At 53.5% G+C, this 21,841-nt stretch overlaps 1 pseudogene; it reads right to left on the bottom strand.

The window, feature by feature from the left end:
• LOC116807532 (uncharacterized) overlaps nucleotides 1–21,841 on the bottom strand; it is a 1,256,502-nt pseudogene that overhangs the window by 62,524 nt on the left and 1,172,137 nt on the right.

The following is a 21,841-nucleotide window of genomic DNA, read 5'->3' as shown; positions in this document are numbered from 1 at the left end:
GGGCTCCCCCTATCTTAATCACACCCAAACTTTGGCTGTCTCATTCCAGACCTCACCCCACCTCCCAAATGCTGACCTCTACCCATGCGACCCCTCCTGCACATCAAGACCCCTTCCCAAGCTGTACTTCCCCCATTTCACACCTCCCAATCCCCATCCCACCCATCCCGCCCCACCCAATGCTCATCTCACCCTCCTGATTTGCATCCCGCATTGCCCAATCCCCTTCCAACCCAATTTCACCCTCAGAGGCGGTGGAATCGAGTAATTTTGGGGTGCGATTCAGCAGTTTTTAGTGGCACTGAGTGGATTTGAGCAGACAGATCAGTCCCTCTCATCTTTTGGAGTGCCAAGAAATAAAGAGAACTAAAACAAATAGCCCCCGAACTCCCCTATATCCTCACAGATATCTCCTGGAACCCAAGATTCCTCAAAACAGAAGTAAAATGTGAGGCTTTAGATGCTTTTGATGAATTTGTTGATTTTAACCCCAATTTTCTGTGTTTTGAAGGGAGGAAGATAAAAGATAATAAGAGGCAAAATAAAAGGAACAGCAGCCACTTCCCTCTGTGTATCACAGGGAATGTGGGTCACCAGGGCTTTGACCAGGGTGGGTCCTCTGATGGGGATGGAGCTGGAGCAGCGCACGAAGCTCTTCCTGCAGGCGGGGTTCTCGCAGGGCTTCCCTTACCGGTGCCTCCGCTAGTGCCGGGTAAAGAATGAGCGGTCTGAGAAGCTCTTCCCACACCGGGGACACTCGTAGGGCCTCTCCCCAGTGTGGATGCGCCGGTGGGTGACGAGGGTGGAGTTGTGCTTGAAGCCCATCCCGCAGTCGGGGCAGCGGAAGGGCCTCTCCTGTCTGTGAATTCGCTGATGCACAAGGAGATGGGAGCTGGTGTGAAACCTCTTCCCACACCGGGGACACTCGTAGGGCCTCTCCCCAGTGTGGAACCTCTGGTGGACAATCAGGTCAGACCTGTGGCTGAAGCTATTCCCACACTCCCCACACTCGTAAGGCCGTTCCCCACTGTGGATCCTCTGGTGGCAGATCAGGTTGAAATTCTTCCTGAAGCTCTTCCCACACTCCGAGCACTCGTATGGCCTCTCCCTGTCATGAGGCTGTTCCTGGACCACCAGCTCTGATCCCTGGCTGAAGCTCTGCCCACCTCCCCGGCACAGGGTGGGTCTTTCCTCCTCAGATCCCCGTGATCTGCGTTTGCAGCCCCTCCTCCTGTGGGATCTCCGTGGCTTTTCCTCCCCATTCGATTCCTCAGCCATGGAGCCACTCAAAACATCCTCTTCCACGATGTTCTGCTGGGGGGATTTGTCCTCCCTGCTCTCCATCCTCAGCTCCTACTCTGGGGGAGGAAGGACAAGGAGAGGATGGGATTTGCCTCCGTGCCACAGGGAAGGGCAAGGCGATACCCCAGGTGCGTCCCCGGCAGGAGGGCACCGGCAGCGGGGCTGTCCTGCAGCCGGGGCTGTGCTGGGCTGGGAGATGGAGCAGGAGAGAGGGGGAAAGGGGCACTGACTTCCTCTCACCTGCCTCAGTGTCCCAGGGCATTTTCCTTACAGCCTCCTCCTCCATCCAGCCAAAGTTTGGGAGTGGGAAATCCTGGTGTGGGGGAAAAAATGGTGTGAACACCTTGGGGTGGGGATTCCTCCTGCCCAAATCCATCTCCAGAAGTCTCCTGGTGTCCATAAAAAACTCCAAAAATCACGAGTGGATCAAAAAGAGCCACCAGGAGTGTTCCATTTCCAGTCTCATCCCTCTGAGGTTCTGGTGTCCCCCGTGTCAGGGCTGCTGGGGATCCTCATGGGCCCTGGGGATCCCCCTTCTCCAGGGTCCTGCTTAGGGATGCTGGGGGGGTTTTGCAGTACAAGGGTCCCCCTCTCCAGCCTCCCCCCGGTCCAGGCACTTGGGGGTCCCCCCTGTCCCCACCACCCTGTCCTGGTTTAGGGCAAATTTGGGAGAAAACCCCCAAAGGGTTTTCTAGAAAGCAGATTCAAGTGGCCTCTCCCCCAACCAGTTTGGGAAAAGATTTCCTTGGAGAAAAGTAGAAAAAACCTGTTTATTTAACAGGCAAAGCATTCACCATCATAAAAAAAATGAACAATATCAAACAACAAAACCTGTTGTTGCTCCAAAAGAGATGACAAACTCAGAAAGTCCCTCCGTGGGCTGCAGCTCGGCTCACTCAGTCTCTGATCAGTCCCTCCATGGCCCAGGACCAGCCCGGTGACCCACAGGTGTGAGCTGCCGGTGCTCTTCTGGTGTTCAGTCCAGAGCAGGTTTAAACAGCTCCAAAGAAAAAGAAAAACCACAGCCCAGGGAACTTCTCTGCCTCAGCGAGCTAAAAACTAACTAAAAGCAAAGGAGAGCTCTGTCCTGCTGTCTGTTGGCAGACAACTGATACCTCAGGTTTAAGTTTTTCTGTTCTGTTTTGGTGTGCAGCTTCTAGCTTTAGATTAAGTGTTCCTGGGATCTTTTCACAGGGTGGTGAAGACAAAACAATCCTGTTCTAGCTGGAGAGTCAAGGACAATCTCTTCAAACTTCAGGCCCAAAGCACAAATGACAGGAAAACATAGGGCAGGCAAGCAAGGAGGATGAAATGTCATAATTTGAAGCTATTAATTGGGCTGTTAAATCCTGTATGCAAATGGACTAAGAGTTATTAAAATGTGAGAACTCATGACCAAGCCCTCTTTTGCTTCCATCTCGGACCCATCCCAGCAGAGCCCCGACCATGGCTCAGGTACTGCCGGGGTGTGGCCTTTGAAGGCACTTCAATAAATGTCCACTTTATTCCTCTTGGCTCCGTCTGGCCTCTGTCCCAGCTCCTTAAGGCATCTCAGCAGCCCAGGAGCCGGAATGTGGAGGGGTGAGTGCAGCTCCTGAAAACAAACTGCGCGCTTCTTCCTCCCCCTCTTCGCTCTCAGAACCAGCCCTGAAGGTGCAGAACTCATTTCGGGGCCAAACGGACCAATGGGGGTTCGAGCATCGTGAGGTCACCCCAGGACAGGCCCTGCCAGGCTCAGGGGTCCCGTCCCCGCCTCATCTCCGGCTGCCGGGGGTCCCGCAGCTCCGGTATCGCCCCTTCCCCTCTGCCGCCCCGGGGGTCCCACGTTCCGCAGCCCCGGCTCTCACGGGGATCCCCAAAACCAATGTCCCGCCCTGTCAGTGCCGGGCCAGCCCCGCGTGGTCCCCCGGGACCCTCCGAGGGGCGATCACAGCTCCTCTCCCCCCGAAAAAGCTCCTCTTGGGGAGCCCGGAGGGATCCGGGGCTCGGCATCTGCCGGCTCCGAGCGCTCTCCAGAAAAATGCTCCCGGAGACCCCTCGATAGAGCCGGGGCGAGCTCGGCCTCCCCCTGCCCTGCGGCTCGGGGCTGGGGCGATGCTGGCGGGGCAGGGGGTGCTGCAGCCCCGGCGTGCGGGCGGTGCGAGCGGCGGGATTCTCCCGCTCCTGCTCCCGCCGCTCCTCCTGTCCCTCCTCCTCCTCCCGCAGCCCCTCCGCTCCAGCCCGGAGCTCTCGGGCACTTAAGCCACAACAAGCATACCTTGTGAACAAAGGAATCACCCTTAAAACTACACTATTGCATATTCATAGATCCTTCATGGTTATGCATACATTCTATTTAAAACAAGGAACTCTGTCTGTTATATGCCAACTGTTTCCTTTAATCCCCATGGCAAGGCCTGAAGAAATTAGCTTCTTCTGACAAGAAAGCCATAAATTCCTCTTCTCTGGAAGATTTAGGAGTTCTGTGATGGTTACGTCAAAGCGAGTCTCTCATTCCTTAAAATAAGAAACAAAACACATAAGGAGTTTCTATTTTAACTACTAAAGCTTCATTTTAACTACAAAACTACATTTACCATGCTATTAAAATGTTAATACAGCACTACGAATCAAACTAACATAATACATACAGTAACTGCGCAAAGAGCTATATATTATGCGTTTTTCACATTGGGTGCCTCCTCGATTGCCCCCGGAAAGAGCCCATCTCTGCACGGAGCCACGTTTTTTCATTTGTAAATTAGGTCTTTCTTTCTCTGTCATCTGTGGTTTCTGCAGCCCCGGCTGCTGCTTCTGGTCTTTTAAAACTTTAAGAATCTTTTTGTACAAGCACAACTGACTTGATGTATATTTTACAAAAGCACGAATTATTCCATAACATATATTACAATACGGCTGCAGAGATCCCCCTGTAGCCCCATGGGGATGCAGAGATCCCCCTGCAGGTCCATGGGGATGCAGAGATCCCCCTGTAGCTCCATGGGGATGCAGAGATCCCCCTGCAGGTCCGTGGGGATGCAGAGATCCCCCTGCAGGTCCGTGGGGATGCAGAGATCCCCCTGCAGGTCCGTGGGGATGCAAAGATCCACCTGCAGGTCCGTGGGGATGCAGAGATCCACCTGCAGGTCCGTGGGGATGCAGAGATCCCCCTGCGGGTCCATGGGGATGCAGAGATCCCCCTGCAGGTCCATGGGGATGCAGAGATCCCCCTGCAGGTCCGTGGGGATGCAGAGATCCCCCTGCAGCCCCTGTAGGAGCCAGGCTGGAGCTCGGGGATGCCTGAGAGGAGGCTGTGACCCCGCGGGCAGAGGGGCCCCGCTGGAGCAGCCTGGCCTGGCGGGACCGAGCCCGTGGCACAGTGACCCACGCTGCAGCACTTGGAGGGGGCTGTGCCCCAGGGGATGGACTCGGCTCGGAGAAGTTCCTGGAGAAGTCTCGGCTGGGAGAGAGCACAGGGTGCAGCAGGGAACGACTCCTGTCCCTGAGCAGAGGGAGAAGCCGCGGGGGATGAGCTGAGCATGGCCCCATTCCCTGTCTCCTGCCCTGCCGGGGGAGCAGGTGCAGCTGGGAGCAGGGAGGCGTGGGGAAAGCTGCATTTAAGGCTCTGCACTGACTTCTCCTCATCCTGCTCTGAGTCTTTGGAGTTTTCTGCCAGAAATCTCTCCCCTCCCCCGCTCACCCACAGGGCTTTGGGCAGGTTTCCCTTTTTGGGGGAAATCAAAGCCAAGCACCGATGCACTAATGAGGGGCAGGAGAAGTGAGGCTCCCGGGCTTCCCGCAGAGGCGGAGGCACGGAAGGCGCAGGGCCGGGAAAGCCGTGGCGGGAGGTGCGGAGAAGTTTGTTTGTGTGGGCAGCTCAATCCCGCCTCGGGCCCGGGCCCGTCCCGGGGCTGTTGCTCATCTCCGGCTTTGCCCTCACGCAGCGCGGGGGGCCCTGAGAGCGCGGGGCGAGTCTGGGCCGTGCGCAGAGCCCGCCCCCAGCTCGCTGCCATTGGCCGCTGGTGACGTCAGTCGTGGTTGCGGCGCGCTGATTGGTGGGAGCGGGGCGCAGCACGGCCCCGGCGGCGGGCTGAGGGCGGCCGTGGGCGGGCAGCGGCGCCATTGGCGCCAGGAGCGTCTGTGCGGGCCCGGGAGCGGCGGCAGCGGCCGGAGCGCGGTGAGGCGGCGTCGGCGGAGCTCGGAGGCGGCCCCGGCGCAGGTGGGAGCCGCGCTGGGTTCTGCGGGGGCTCGGGGCTGGCTGCGGGCGGAGGGGGCGGCAGGGGGCTGCGGCGGGTCGGTGGTGCCGTGTCCGGCCCGTGCCGGCCCCGGGCTGAGGGCGCGGCGGGAGCGGCTGCCCGCGGTCTCCTTCCCGCCGGGGCCTGGGCAGGAGCCGCTGCCGGAGCAGCGCTGGCTCGGCCCGGCTGCTGTGGGTAGGACAGAGGGGGCTGCCCCGCGGCCGGGAGCGTGCGGGGAAATTCCCGTCGCCGGAGGTTTCTGTGGCCGGAGGAGAGCGAGGAGTCCTGTAAAAGTGACTTTATTGCCGAGCACGGGGAGAGGCCGTGGGGCATTTGCCGTGCGCTCTCTGCCATGGTTGTAGTCCGCAGCCTCCTTTTTATCCTCATTTTCCCGGCCGCATCTCCCTCTGCCTTTGCCCACGGGCTGAGGTCCTTGGAAGGTTCAGACTTCCCGATGCGCCTGCTGCCTGTCCTCGTTAATATGCACCCTCCTTTTGTATACCAGCCGATATTCATGGCTCTGTTAAGTCTTTGTTCTCCTGGAAGTTCGGGAATTTTGCGGGACTTTGAGAAATTGTGTGGCTCAATTTCTGAAATTTATTGGAATTGAGGGTTTCCCCCGCTACTTCCTTATCTACAGGTGCCTGGCCCTATCTCCAGGCAGATTCAGTCCTTGACTCTGTTTTGTTCTTCCCGGGTCCTCTTTGGTTTTGGGATTATTCTCGGTGCCCTCATTCCCTGTCCTTTTGTAGCCGTTTGTGGATCAGGAGGCCTGGCTGCCACCTGCATCCCCTGGCTCAGCTGCTGGATGAGCTGCACTGCCAAGGTGTGGGGCATGGTAAAAAGATGAGAGTTGCTGCAGCACAGAAGAGGAGAAGCAGCACTCGTTTAACCCCTGGTCTGCCCAAGAGCCACGAAAGTGTGTCCCATTCCCATCCTTTCCATGTTTGGACCAACACATAAACTGTTCACCTATTTCCTTTTTTATGTTTCTCAGCACTTTACCTTTGTCGTCTCTTTGCCAACAGCAGTTTGAATCATTTAGTTCTCCACAAACTCCTGCTTTTTCTGCTAACAGAAAATCTGGTCCCATCCCCTAGTGAAATGTTGTGTTCCTCATTTCAGTGGATTGGTCAGCAGGAAGGTCAGGAGCTGGAGCTGTCTGGTTGGTTTTTTTCGAGGACAGTTTGTAATCTAATGATGCCATTGAAATGATAAATGGGTTCTCTGTCTCCTGATGTGAATTGGTTTGGGTTCCCAGGGTCTGGTCCATGGTGTTGTAGGATTTTTTCTGGTGGCCCTTCATCTTTTCCCCATTTCTGTGTGCTCCCTCAAGCTGGGGCTGCATGAATGACTGCATTTTTCTAAATATAGCATCAAATACTTGAATTCCAACTAATTTCCCTGGACTTGTTCTAGCAAAAGCCCCAGTGCTCTGATACACCCTGTACAGCACAGACAGTGACAGCAGATGTTGGAGTGGGCAGGAGGATGATCCCCCCCGCTTATTTTAGTGAAGTTTTCACAACATTCTCCATTTGCTGTTTCCCTTTGCAGCCTCAGCCATTTCTGTTTCAGAGTCAGATCCTCACCATGGGCTCTGTCTTCAGCCGTGCAGATTCCATCTGTGCAAGCAGGCAGAGCTTGGGGTGAGGGGCAGAGGGAATCAGCCAATTCCTGCCCCAGGCAAGAAGAGCCAGGTACATTGTCCCCACTCTGCCCCATCAGTGTTAATTTGCATTTCTAAAGCTCCTCTCCTGGGTGCCTGGAATGCAGCTTCTCTTCCAGAGCAGCCTTCAGCAGCCTCAAATGTGCCCCCCTAAAACCTGCTGCTTTTTTTTTCCCCTTCAAATCCTCTGTTTAATGTTTATGAGTTAAAAGGGCACCTTTAAATCTCTTCTAGTTTTGCAAAATGCAGCCTAAAGGTGAATGTCAAAAAACCCTGACCAAAATTTTGGCATCGCTAAAAGTGAAACAAGAACACACAAAAAAGTTCCAAGTCCATTAATTTTTTTCTCGTTTTTCTCAGAGTAAAAACCCATTCTAACATCCCTGACCAAACCTAACCAGCGACATAGAAGTAGGATTATTTTAAAAAATATTCTCATGCTATATACTCTGCACTGAAGCTACAGGAAAACGAAAAACTCCACCAATATGTTTAGTGTTAGAGTAAAGGCATTTCTTCATTCTGGCCAGGATGTGCAACAGAAATCATTCCATCTCCACATAGCCCAAGTGTGCAGAGAAAATCGTTCCATGACACGTGGGTTTTACTCGATTTTTCCCTAATTTAATACAGTCTAAAGCAATCTAAATCCACTGGTTTAATGTTCTGTAGTTTCAAGTTGTGCAGATTTCTTTGCTTCAGCTGTTAATGAAGTGGGAAGTGCTGGATTTCCTTCTCAGCCTTTTGCAGACCAGGTGTCTGCAGCCCTGGCAGTGTCTGGGGTAGGTGTTGATTGCTGTTTGCTGCTGGGGTTGATGTTTTGCTGCTGGGCATTATCTTTGTGGGTATCTTTTGGGCCATTCCCAGTGTGTTGAGATGTTAAACTCATCTCCATTGAGTGGTGCAACATCCCTTAACAAAACCTTTAACATTTCTTTCCCCAGGGCCAAGGCAAAGCAAGCCAGAGTAGAGAAATGAAAGGTTAACAATGTTAAAGTCTATGAGCTGGTGTATTTTCCATCAATGCCATGGCAGGCAGGGCAGTGTGTGAGTGTAAGTGAGAGCCAGAGTGGAATTGTCCCGTGGTCTTGCCCAGCAGCTGTGGCAGGGCAGGCCCAGAGAGCGCTGAAGCTGCAGCAGTGGCAGCAAGGGCTGTCCCCGGTGGCTGGAGCTGCCAAAGGAGGGTGGCCAGGCCGAGGATTTCAGCAGAGGATGTGTGGGCCGATGTCCTGCTGGGATGGTGGCAACAGCAAAGTGCCAAGGCAGGCTCTGTGCCAGCCCAGCTTCCTGGGGGAGAGATTGCACCAGAGACAGGATTCTGGCCACAGACTGCTTTAAATGTGCATCCCTTATCTCCACCCTGCACTAGGTGGAGAATTCCCAGGGTAAGGAATTCCTGAGATCAATTGCAAGGGGAAATGATTGAATATCTGCCCTGGGTCTGGCTCTTCTTCTTGCCCAAGCAAATGGCAAAAGCCGTACCCATGGCATCTTGGTTTCTATCCCAGCTTTCAAAGGTGTTTCTTTCCATCCCCTTTCATTTTTTGTACCCAGCCTGAGCTCTGGGGGTGCCAGGGGTTCTGGAGGTCCCATTGTATTCCTAAAGCTGCCATAACCCCCTGGAGGATCTTTCCTGTAAAATGAGTTCTGCTGTCTGTGTCTGTTGCTTCCACAATACCTTTTATTGGAGTTATGTCTTTTAGAAATACCTTAATAAGTGATCCAGTGGCTGCTGAGCAATCAGAATTGCTTTTGCCCCCCTGTTAGGTGAGATGGTGTCACCAGAAGATATTGAAGCCTTCCTGCTCAGGGCATTTCAGTTCCAGGCTCTTACAAGCACACACAGCTGTGCCAGTTGAGCTGACCATGGGGGGTAACCTGGGCTTTGTCTGATTCCCTTTCCTCAATAACAGCGTGTCTTGGGACTCTTTTCCCTTCTGCTGCCCTTGAAGAGCCATCCACAAAGACATTTTCTGCCTCAGGCCAGGCAATGTCTCCTGAATCTTGCCCAGGCTGGGTCTGGAGCTGTGTCACTTGAATGCAGTGCTGGGTTTCTTCCCAGCCCCTCTGGGGGCTGTTCAAACAGGAGGCTGGGTTAAACCCTTCCCCTGTCCTCAGTTCTGAATCCTCCTGTGCCACTGAACAAGTTTCACACTGTAATAACCGAGCACTGCTCATCCATTGCGAGGCTCTTTTGGTTATCAAAGCTTGAACTTGATGGCAGACTGGAACAGTTGGAGATCCTGTTGTCATCAGGTTTTGGGCCTCGGTTCCCGTTGAAGCTGTGGCTGCACAATTCTGCAGACAATGAGGCCACTCTGGCCACTGGGTGAAACATTTTGGCCCAAGAATTCCTTTGGCATGGCCCTATTGAACATTCACCTACAATTCCAATTTCTTTTCTGAGTCCGGAAGAGCCACAGCTGAGGCATCAATATTTTTTGTTTTTCATTTTCTCAAGTTTTATTCTCTTTCTCCTGTCCATACAACAACGTGTAGGCTGTCTGGGGTTAAAAAGTCCTACAATGTTCTGGCTGGAACAGAGAATCCTCAATCCAGGCTGTGTAATTCTCTATTAAATCTCACAATTGTCGCAGCTCCTTTTTGGTCCTGGATAACGTTACTTCTGAGATTGCCCACACCTTCTCTTGGTCATTCAACCACGTAACTTCAATCAAAATATGTCCCAAATATTTAACGTTTTTCTCCACCATTTGCACTTTTTCCCTTAATACTCAAAAATTGTTTTTTATCTAGAAAATTCAGCCATTTCACAGAGGCTTTGTCTACCACTTGTTCTTGTGCTCCTCATTGGAGCCATCAGATTCCCTGACTGGCAGGATAGGAGTGCTGTAGGGAGACATCCCTGGCTCCAAGAGCCCTGCCTTTAGCAGGGATTCCATACCAGGCTGTGAGCCCTTCCTTCCCTCCCCTGGAACAGGGTGTTGTTTTAGCCCCCACTTGTCCTGGTTGCTTCCAAGTAATTTGGAGAGGCTCCACATCAAATTTTCCCTCTGGGGCATCCCACACCCCTGGGTTCCCTTCAGCACAGGCCGTGCCAGACATTTGACACAAAGGTACAGCAGCAATAGCCTCTGTATCACCTTTTACAATATTACAATGCCACCATCAAATTCCTTCCTAGTTAATAACAATCACAGTAGGAAGAAAAGAAATCGGTTTATTTCAAACCAATCCTCCACAGCTCCTAATAGTGATTGAACAAATGACACCAGCTCAACTTTCCCATTTATTCCCTTAATAATGAAAACATTCCTTTACAGTGTTCCCCCCTTAGGTGTAAGATTCAGAGTGGATGTAGAGGTCCCTGTGTCCATCAGGAGAGGCCTCCTCTGGATGCAGACCCAGCCTGGATGTTCTCCAGGGCTGCAGTGTGGTGGGTCCCCGGTGGGATGGGAGCTCAGAGAGCCCTGACAATCCATGTCCATGCAGGGGTGGACTCGCTCCTCCTGAGGGTGCTGCTGTCTGTGCTTGCAGTGTCCTTGTGGGCTGCAGCTGGAGCCCTGACTCCTTCCCAGGGGCTGTTTGGGTGGGCTCTGCCCTGGCCAGGAGGGCAATGCCTCTGCCAGGTGCTTGTGGCCGAGGCCGTCCCCTGGGTGCTGGGGCCCCCTTGGGCCCTGGGGTTGGTCCCTCAGGGGCTGTGGGAACTCTGCCATGGCCTTTGCCTTCAGCTTGGCCTTTTGCTCATCCCTCCTTGCCTTCAGCTGCTGTGCCTTTGTGCCCAAGTGCTGCAGGGCCTTCTTGTGCCACTCCTGCAGCCCCGGTCACTGCCTGTGGGTGCTCATCCTCTGAGAGCTGCTGAGCTTTCTGCAAAATCTTTCCTTTCTGCAGGGACCCAAGCCAAATCCTTCACAGAAAATCCTGATCCATCCGTGTGCACTCTGCATGTCCCAGAGGTTCCTTTGTTTTGCTCCTTGTGCTCAGGGTCCCCTGCACAGCCCGGATGGCAGAGCCGGTGCCTGTCCTGCCGCAGTGTCCAAAGGCGGCCCCCCCGGCGGGCAGGGCCGGCAGCTCCCCGGGGCCGGGCAGCGGCCGGGGCGTCCCGCAGCCTCCTGGGGGCCGGGGGCCACTGCCGGCCCTGCCCGGGGCTGGTGGGGTCAGGCATCGCCCGGCGCTGAGCCCCGGCTGCCCCACAGCCCCGGCCCGGCCCCGCAGCTCCCCACAGGCCCCCAGCCCTGCTCCCGGTCCCGCACCTCTGCGCCCGCTGCTGCCGCTGCCCACCACAGAGAAACCCCTGACATCCTGACCTCCTGCTTTTCCTCTCCTGGAAACTGGGAATTCAAAGTATCAGCTGGCAAATTGTCAGGATAAGACCCTGATGAAAAACATCCCAATCCTGAGTATTTTTCTGTTCCTCCTCTTTGCCATCATCCTTTTTCTTACCACACACATTCCTCCTGCTGCTTCTTGCCTGAACCATATTGCTGCACACTCCCCTTCACCCGATCCCTTCCCAGCACACCAACACCATCCATCCCCTGTTGTCCAAATCCCTTCTCCCCTTCCCTTATTGCCCCCCTGGGTGTCCATGTCATTAATTACCTCTGGGGGAATGTGCAAGCTACCTCAGCATTCTCCCAAGGGACCCTTCAGAGACATTTTGGGATCATCCTCCCTTTGTCAAGGACCCCTCCCTGGCTTTCCCTTTTCTCCCCTCCATGGGTGCCCTGCCATGTTCACTCCCCGAAGATCCCAGGGCACTCACTGATGAGATTTTCAGTGCTCTCTCCCTGCTGACTCTTCACAGACCCCCCTGATGTGTCACTCGTCTGTCTCCTGGTCACTCCCGGGCCCCAAATCAATCCCCGGTGCCGCCACCAGCCAAGGGAGCCGATCACCCAAAGTGGGTGAGGCACCTTCAGCTGCACTCCCTGCCCCAGAGTGTGCAGGAAAATTGACATCACCAGAGGTTTCTGTCCACAAAGCAGACAGAGGAGTCCTGTGAAATTAATTTCATTTCTAAAAATGGGAGAGGCCATGGGACATTCCCCATGGGATCTCTCCAATTGTTGGAGGACACAGCCTCCTTTTCATCCTAATTCTCCTGGCCACATCTCCCTCTGCTTTCCCCATTGGCTGAAGCACTTGAGAGCTACAGACTTCCTAATCCACCTACTACATACTCCCTTAATATGCTCCCTGCTTTTATATAGCAAACGATATTCATGGCTCTGTTAAGTCTTTGTTGTTCTTCTGGAAGTTCATGAACTGAGCAGGACCTTGGCTGAGCAGCAGTCTGTGTCATCAACTGATAACATTTTCTGAAACCAAGGCTTCTCCTGTCACTTCCTTACATGAAAGTTGCTTGACCCTATCTCCGAGCAGATTCAGAGCATCTGTTTGTAAAGACACTTTGCTCTTGTTCCTTTCATGGGGGTCCCCCGTTTGTGGGACATCCCCCCTGGAGCAGGGTGTCCCCTCTTTGCTGCAGCCGCAGCCCTCAGGCAGAGCTCAGCCAATCAGAGCCCGCGGCGCTGATGACTCACCAGTTGCCAGGCAGACTCGCAGCTCCCCGCGTTCCCCACCTGGACCCCACCTGCGCCCCCCCCCTCGGCCCCATCGCCCCCGCGAGGGGAATTTGGGGAGGTGGGAGTGGGGCAGCGCCAAGGCCGGGCCCCCCCGCGCTGTCCTGGCGGGAGCGGCTGCAGTGGGGACCGAGTGCGGGCGGGAGCGGCCGAGAGCCCAGCGCTGCCCCAGCCCGACCTGCCCCAGCTCCATCCCTGCCCCTCGGCTGGGATGCTGTGGGTCTGGGGGGGAGAGGGAGCCGGCAGTGGGTGCTGGGCCTGGGGGCAGGAGGAGAAGGGAAGGAGAAGCAGGCTTGAGGAACAGAATGGTCAAACGATGCAGGTGGCAGGGGAAGGTGGGATTGTGCAGGGGAAGGAAGAATAGCAGGAGGAAGAGGAGTGTGAGGAAGAGTTAGAGACACAGGAGGAGGAGGAGGAGCAGAAGGAGGAAGCAGCAGAAGGTTCCACCTCTCCCTGTATCTGCAGCCTCCCCCCAGCCCCAGGAGCATTGCTCCCCCCACATGCAGCAGGTGACTGTGGAGGGGGATCCAGGATTTTCTAGGGGTGCATCTTGGTGTTTCTGAGCTTTCTTGGGCTAAATGTTGGTGCTTTGGTTTTATGTGGCAGCTGAATCTTTATGTTTTGGAGGAGGTTTTTGCTGACTTGTGATGTTTGGGGAGTTTTTGATCTGTGTCTTGGAAGTTTGTAGGATTTTTGGGCTGAATCTTGGTGTTTTGGAGGTTCTTACAGACATAAGATTCCCAATCACTTCCTGAGATGAACTTGGGCAAGGAGTAACCTCGAGTCCAAGGTTCTCTCCTCTTGTTTTTTTCCCCAAACCAGGATTTTTCATTCCCTGGGCGTGTCTGGATGGAGGAGGAGGAAAAGCTCCGGAGATGCTGCAGGAGGAGGAGCTGCAAACCCAGCCCAGGGAGCTGCGGGGAGGAAAGAGCCCCCCTGAGCCAGAAAGGCGGGCGGAGATCCAGCCGGAGCTCGGAGCTTGTGGAGAAGTCTTATGGCAGGGAGAAGCCCCACAAGTGCTTGGAATGTGGGAAGGGTTTCAGCCGGAGATCCAGCCTGATTGTGCACCAGAGGATCCACACTGGGGAGAGGCCCTATGAGTGCGGGGAGTGTGGGAAGAGGTTTCGGACCAGCTCCGATCTCCTCGTACATGAGCGGATTCACACAGAGGAGAGGCCCTTCTGCTGCCCCAACTGCGGGAAGGGCTTCAACCGCAACTTCCACCTCACCGTGCACCGGCGCATCCACACCGGGGAGAGGCCCTACGAGTGTGGGAGGTGTGGGAAGGGTTTCAGACACAAGTCTGGCCTGATCGAGCACCAGGTGATCCACACTGGGGAACGCCCCTACGAGTGTGGAAAGTGTGGGAAGGGCTTTGGGTGGAGCTCAGACCTGAGAAAACACGCGCGCATCCACACTGGGCAGAGGCCCTACAAGTGTCCCCAGTGTGGGAAGAGGTTTCACACCAGCTCCAATCTCCTCCTACATGAGCGGATTCACACAGAGGAGAGGCCCTTCTGCTGCCCTGACTGCGGGAAGGGCTTCAACCGCAACTCCCACCTCACCGTGCACCGGCGCATCCACACAGGGGAGAGGCCCTACGAGTGTGGGGAGTGTGGGAAGAGCTTCTCACAGAGCTCAGCCTTGACCCGACACCAACGGAGGCACCAGTAAGGGAAGCCCTGTGAGTGCCCAGATTGAGGGAAGAGCTTTGAGTGAGGGAAGAGAGTGAGGGAAGAGCTTGGAGTGAGGGAAGAGAGTGAGGGAAGAGCTTGGAGTGAGGGAAGAGAGTGAGGGAAGAGCTTGGAGTGAGGGAAGAGAGTGAGGGAAGAGCTTGGTGCGCTGCTCCAGCTCCATTCCCCATGGGAGGATCCGGGCTGGATGATCCCCAGTGACCCCTGTTGGGCAGAGCCCTGGTGCCCCCGTATGGGGAATAAAACAGAGAGTAAAGCAGTGGAGCTGATAAAGGGGCCCGATATCTGAGCCCTGACTGAGCAGAAACTGTGGGAGACACCGACACAGTTTAAGTCTCCCTGGGCAAGGAGTGATCAAGCAACATGGTGTGAGACTTTGTGATAAGATAAATGTTCCCAGGTTGCTGTATGTCACAAAGAATGTGTAACCAATGGGAAATTGTTACCAAAAACAGAGCCCTATATAAGCACCATAGAAGTAAATCCCTGTATAAACACCTGGTACACTCAATAAAATTGGCTTTGGTCTAAACTCGGATGTCCTCGTCTCTCCGTGGTGGATAACTGTCCTGGTTCAGGGCAAATTTAGGGAAAGAACCCTAAAAGGGTTCCCTTAGGAAAGCAGATTCAATTGGCCCCTCCCCCCAACCAGTTCGGGAAGGATACCTCTTTGGAGGAAAGTGGAAAAAACCTGTTTATTAAACAAGCAAACTTAATATTAAACAATAAAACTTCCCGCCACTCCAAGAGAGAGATGAACTCAGAAAAATCCCCTGGGTTGCAGCTGGGCTCACTCAGTCTCTGATCAGTCCCTCCGGCGCTGGAAATGCCACGGCCCAGGCCCGGCCCGCTGGGCCACAGGTGCTGCTGCTGCTGCTCTTCTGGGGGTTCAGTCCAGAGCAGGTCCAGAGAAAGGGAAAACACCACAGTCCAGGGAACTTTTTTTCCTCAGCTAGCTAAAAGTAACTAGAAAAAAAACAAAGGAGAGCTCTCTCGTTGTCTGTCCATCCGCAGACGACACAGTCCAGGAGCAGGAATGTGGAGGAGGGAGTGCAGTTCTTGAAAACAAAGTCCGCGCTTCTTCCCCCCCCTGCCCCCCTTCACTCCTGGAACAAGTCTTAAAGGTGTAGAACTTATTATTCAACATAAACAGAGCAGACGATTGGGGATAAAGGCATCATACAGCCAACCTAGGACATTCCACCCCTTATCCCCGTATCGTCAGCTTACTACTAAAACTAATATATATATTCAAACCCTACAAACACATATATTATACATCCAATATACAGCTATACACAGACAATGGCAGTAATATTCAGCAAACAGTGATATTTACACATAGTTCTCACCCAACAATCAGATCTCCCTGAGGTACACATCGTGTTCTTCCATCTTTCTGCATTATCCACCATGTACAACCTGGTCCCTGTGCAAAGACGAATGGGTTTGTCTGTACTCGAGCCAGAACTGATCCACACTGATTTCCCTAACAAACCTCTGACATGTGCCACTGGGACTTTGTCTCCATCTACGATATGCAAAAGCTGAGATTGGGCAGGGCCCAATCGACTGGTAGAGCCTCAGGTGTTAACTAACCAGGTGGCTTTTGCCAGATTCTGCTCCCAGTTCTTGAAAGATCCCCCACCCAATGCTTTCAAGGTGGTTTTTAACAGTCCATTGTACCTCTCCACTTTGCCTGCAGCTGGTGCATGGTAGGGGATGTGGTACACCCACTCAATGCCATGTTCCCTAGCCCAGGTGTTGATAAGGCTATTCTTGAAATGAGTCCCATTGTCTGACTCAATCCTCTCAGGGGTACCATGCCTCCAAAGGACCTGCTTTTCAAGGCCCAGGATGGTGTTACGGGCTGTAGCATGAAACACAGGGTAGCTTTCCAACCATCCAGTGGTGGCTAGAAGCAACCACTGAGCACGTAGCACTTACCTTGGTGTGTCTGGGGCAGTGTGATGTAGTCAATCTGCCAGGCCTCCCCATAGCTGTACTTGGACCACCGCCCACCATACTACAGGGGCTTCACCCGCTTGGCCTGTTTGATGGTAGCACAGGTCTCACAGTCGTGGATCACCTGAGAAATACAGTCCATGGTTAGATCCACCCCTCGGTCTCGTGCCCACTTATAAGTGGCATCTCTACCCTGATGGCCTGAGGCATCATGGGCCCATCATGCTAGGAACAACTCTCCCTTGTGTTCCCAGTCGAGGTCTATCTTTGATACCCCTATCTTCGCAGCCTGATCTACCTGCTGGTTGTTTTGCTGCTCTTCATTAGCTCTGCTTCTGGGGACATGGGCATCTACATGGCGAACCTTCACAGGTAGCTTCTCTACCCGGGTAGCGATATCTTTCCACTCTTCAGCAGCCCAAATTGGTTTTCCTCTACGCTGCCAGTTAGCTTCTTTCCACCTCTCTAGCCACCCCCACAGAGCATTGGCTACCATCCATGCATCAGTGTAGAGGTAGAGCTTTGGCCACTTCTCCCTTTCTGCAATGTCTAGGGCCAGTTGAACAGCCTTGAGTTCAGCGAGTTGGCTCGATCCACCTTCTCCTTCAGTGGCCTCTGCAGCCCATCGTGTGGGACTCCATACAGCTGCTTTCCACTTCCGATTCACCCCTACGATGCGACAGGAACCATCAGTGAAGAGAGCGTAGCGGGTTTCCTCTGCTGGCAGTTGGTTGTATGGTGGAGCTTCTTCAGCCCTTGTCACTTGTTCTTCTTCATCTGTGACATCAAAACTTTCACCTTCGGGCCAATTTGTAATTACTTCCAAAATCCCAGGGTGATTCAGCTTACCAATATGGGCACGCTGTGTGATGAGAGCAATCCACTTGCTCCATGTAGCACTGGTGGCATGGTGGGTGGAGGGAACCTTTCCTCTGAACATCCACCCCAGCACCGGTAGTCGGGGTGCCAGGAGGAGTTGTGCTTCTGTGCCAATCACCTCTGAGGCGGCTGGAACTCCTTCATAGCAGCCAAGATTTCCTTCTCTGTTGGGGTGTAGTTGGCTTCAGACCCTCTGTAGGTCCGACTCCAAAATCCCAGTGGTCGGCCCCGAGTCTCATCAGGCACCTTCTGCCAAAGGCTCCAGGACAGACCATGGTTCCCGGCTGTAGAGTAGAGCACGTTCTTCACATCTGGTCCTGTCCTGACTGGGCCAATGGCTACTGCATGAGCAATTTCCTGCTTTATCTGGGTGAAAGCTTGCTGCTGCTCAGGACCCCAGCAGAAATCATTCTTCTTGCAGGTGACCAGGTAGAGAGGACTCACGATCTGACTGTACTCAGGAATGTGCATTCTCCAGAAACCGATGGCGCCTAAGAAAGCTTGTGTCTCTTTCTTGTTGGTTGGTGGGGATATGGCTGTGATCTTGTTGATGACATCTGTAGGAATCTGACGCCGTCCATCTTGCCACTTCACTCCCAAGAACTGGATCTCTCGAGCAGGTCCCTTCACTTTACTCTTCTTGATGGCGAAACCAGCTTCCAGGAGGATTCGGATGATTTTCTCTCCTTTCTCAAACACTTCTGCTGCTGTGTTCCCCCATACAATGATATCATCAATATATTGTAGATGTTCTGGAGCCTCACCCTTTTCTAGTGCAGTCTGGATCAGTCCATGGCAGATGGTAGGACTGTGCTTCCACCCCTGGGGCAGTCGGTTCCAGGTATACTGCACTCCCCTCCACGTAAAGGCAAACTGAGGCCTGCATTCTGCTGCCAGAGGAATGGAGAAAAATGCATTGGCAATATCAATAGTGGCGTACCACTTCGCTGCCTTGGACTCCAGCTCGTACTGGAGTTCCAGCATGTCTGGCACAGCAACACTCAGTGGTGGAGTCACTTCATTCAATGCACGGTAGTCCACAGTCAATCTCCATTCTCCTTCAGATTTACGCACAGGCCAAATGGGGCTGTTGAAGGGTGAGTGGGTTTTGCTGACCACCCCTTGGCTCTCCAGCTCACGGATCATCTTATGGATGGGAACCACAGCATCTCGAGTTGTTCTGTACTGTCGACGATGCACTGTTGAAGTGGCAACTGGTACCTTTTGTTCTTCTCCCTTCAAAAGTCCTACTGTATTTGGATTCTCAGACAGTCCAGGCAAGGTGTTCAGTTGCTGGATGCCCTCTGTCGCTACAGCTGCTATCCCAAATGCCCACCTGAGTCCCTTTGGGTCTTTAAAATACCCCCTTCGAAGGTAATCTATGCCCAAAATACATGGGGCCTCTGGGCCATTTACAACAGGGTGTTTCTTCCACTCATTTCCTGTCAGACTTACATCAGCTTTCACCACAGTAAAGTCCTGTGATCCACCTGTCACACCGGCGATAGAGACAGATTCTGCCCCTACGTGTCTCAATGGAATTAACGTGCACTGTGCACCAGTATCAACCAAAGCCTTATATCTTTGTGGTTCCGATGTGCCAGGCCAGCGAATCCACACAGTCCAGAAAACGCGGTTTTCCCTCACCTCTACCTGGCTAGAGGCAGGGCCCCTCTAAGCCTGGTTATCCTTCTTGCCTTGGGCGTATGTCTTAGATGTTCCTTCAAGGGGATCAGACATGTCATCATCATCATCATGCCTGGCAGTTTGGCTACGGGCAACTGGAGCTGCTCTCCTTTTGGTGGCACTTCCTCTCTGAGTCTTACCTTCCTTCAATTCATGCACCCGTTGTGCCAGAGCACCAGTAGGTTTTCCGTCCCATTTCCTCATGTTTTCTCTGCAATCGCGCAGGAAGAACCACAGCTCAGTTCGTGGGGTGTACCTTCTCTCACCATCTGAGGAACGTCTACGTTGGATCGTTGGATACCAGAACCTCTGATCTGTACTGCTGAGATTTGGAGAAGGTCCTCCTTTATCTCCTCCCTGAGTCTCTTATGATTCTCCTCTATCTTATCTTCTAATTTCTGCAGACGCGTTTCCACTGCTGCAATTCTGGCATGGGTTGGGCCATGTACAGCATCTGCATATGCTCGGAGTTTCCTTGCCATTTCGAGCACGGTCTCATCCCTCTCATCTTGCTTCATTATTGCTAAGGCAGAAGTGTAGTCATGTGGCCCAAGCCGTACAAGTTTTCGCCACATCACAGATGTACATGGTACCAAGTCTGGATTCCTAGTTGTTATTTCATCTGAGAAGATAATCTCTGCCACTGCCATTTCTCTCAGATGTTGGATCCCTTGTTCTATAGTCTTCCACTGGGTCTGCTGCAAATAAAGATCATCTGCACACAGGTATCTTTGTGCTACACTTTCCAGAACCCGTGCCCAGAGGCTGTGAGGGTTAGCCCCCCTCATCATTCCTTGATCAATGACAGGATCATGTGACAGGGATCCTGTTACGGTGAGCTCCTGGACACCCTTTTGTCCCCCCTTTCCCCGGGCCTCTGTGGCTCTGATCATGATAACCCCTGGATCCTCCTTCCTGCCCCAACGGGGTTGGCAGGGAGCCAGGAGAGCCCACCCTGTCCAAAACCTATATAGACCCCTGAAACTTCCTGCTCTTTCTCTTTTGCCCCGCTCTCCATGGACACCACAGAATAAACAGAGCTGTTCCAACTTCCCTGGGGTAAGAGCCTCTTTTGAATACTTTTCCCTCTCCTGGTATCCCACCCCTCACAGCCTCATATCTCTGAGCTGGTCGGATCCTAGAGGGGGCTGCGTGGAGGGGGGGAAAGCCATAGAAATTACAGTTGGCGCCCCAACGTGTGCTGCTCTGAGCCCACGAAGAAGCTGGACCCCCTATTTCAGGGGAATTCAAAAGCTTTTGGGACAGTCAACTGTCCTGGTACTCTAGCTGCCTTTAAAAGCTTTGAGTGACAGGGACCAGTTGGGGACCTCTGCCTGAGTACCCCAGGAAGAGCCGACTGGAGAGGGAACCCCCAGAAGGTTTCACAGACGAACCCTGCAGTGCACAGGCTTGGTGAGTTCTCCGTTCGCGGCACCCGGGACCGCGCCTGGCTGGGAGGACTTCCCATAGTGGCTGCGGGAGGCTGCTTGCGAGAGGGGGGCCAGGGGCTCCCCGCAAGTCAGCATGGAACCGGTGGGCTGCGCATACCCACGTTCCAGGGGGAAAAGACACGGGAGGAGAGGGTTGGAACAGGTCCGGCAAGCGGCGGGACAAGCGCCCCTCACCCTGCGCCCCCCCCCCCCGCTCGTATTTCCACGGAGGGAAATTCGAATAATTCGTGCTGTGTTATTACCTCTGGTGGAGAGTAGACCAGTGATAGGATTAAGATCATGGGTACTAACCTGTCGCTTGAACAAAAGAGTATACTAACACATCTTAGCAATAATTTAAACGATGTTTCATTCTCTAACAAGCTTCTCCTGCGTTTTGTGTGCTGGCTAAAGGCAGAAATACCAAATTTTACTGTGCGAGACCTGAATTCGCTTTCTTTTTGGAATCAAATTGGACAGATATTAACTTTAAGAGTCGAAAATGGTGAACATAAAGTTTCTTGATTTATTCTGATATTTTTACAAGCACGCAAAAAGATTTTAGAAGCAGATAAAAGCATACAAATGCAGACCCACAGTTCTAATACTCCCTTTTCCCCAACCTGCCCACCTCCTCAATACCCCAGCCCTGAAAACCCCTCAGCCACCCCTTATCCCCCTATAACACCTTGTTTTTCGAGAAATGTAGCCCGGAGTTTGTCTTAAAGAGCAGCGCAGTGTCTCTGGAGCACACGCAGACAGATAATGGCGGCGGCCATGTGCTCAGACCGGCGGCTCCCCCACCCCCCACTCGCATTCCTTTGCATCCCCCGCCCTCCGCCCCCTCCCCCTCCCCCTCCTCCCTCCCCTCCTCCAATGCCTCCTTATCTCCCTCGGCACCACCCACCCTCCTTATCAGTGCCAGCCCCCGTGTTGCCCCGGGAACAGGGGCGGGGCCGGCCCCTGCACAACTCCACGCCCCAGCACTGACAACAGCAGGGCGGGGGCAGGGGACAGCAGCCCAGCAGCTCAGAGCTGGGGTGGGGCCTGAGTCTGCACCGCGGAGCAGACAGCCCGAGGTGGGGTGTGCGACCTGCTTCTCACCGGGGCGGGGGGGGGCGCGGGGAGGACACAACCCTGTCTCTACCGAGGACTCTATACCATCTGTAGCTCCAGTGGTTTATTTAGGGAGAAGAAATGGTACCAGAACATACCAACCTCTCCCATATAGAGACAAAACAGAAATCTGTAAAGTTCAGAGAGAATTTGGGAGGTCTAGTGAGATTTTTAAAGGTATGATTAGAGCAACCTTCAATTCAAACGAAATGGTACCGAAAGATATAACTGATTTGTTTAAATGTCTATTAACATCCTCTGAATATGAGATATGGGAGAATAAGTGGAAATTGGCTTTGGAAACAGTTTTGCAAGAAATACAGCGTACACCCAGTGATGC

Source organism: Taeniopygia guttata, chromosome 37 (assembly GCF_048771995.1).
Source record: "Taeniopygia guttata chromosome 37, bTaeGut7.mat, whole genome shotgun sequence".
Classification (NCBI taxonomy): domain Eukaryota; kingdom Metazoa; phylum Chordata; class Aves; order Passeriformes; family Estrildidae; genus Taeniopygia; species Taeniopygia guttata.
Note: the sequence above shows the minus strand (reverse complement) of the source record. Positions and strands in the feature narration are given on the sequence as shown.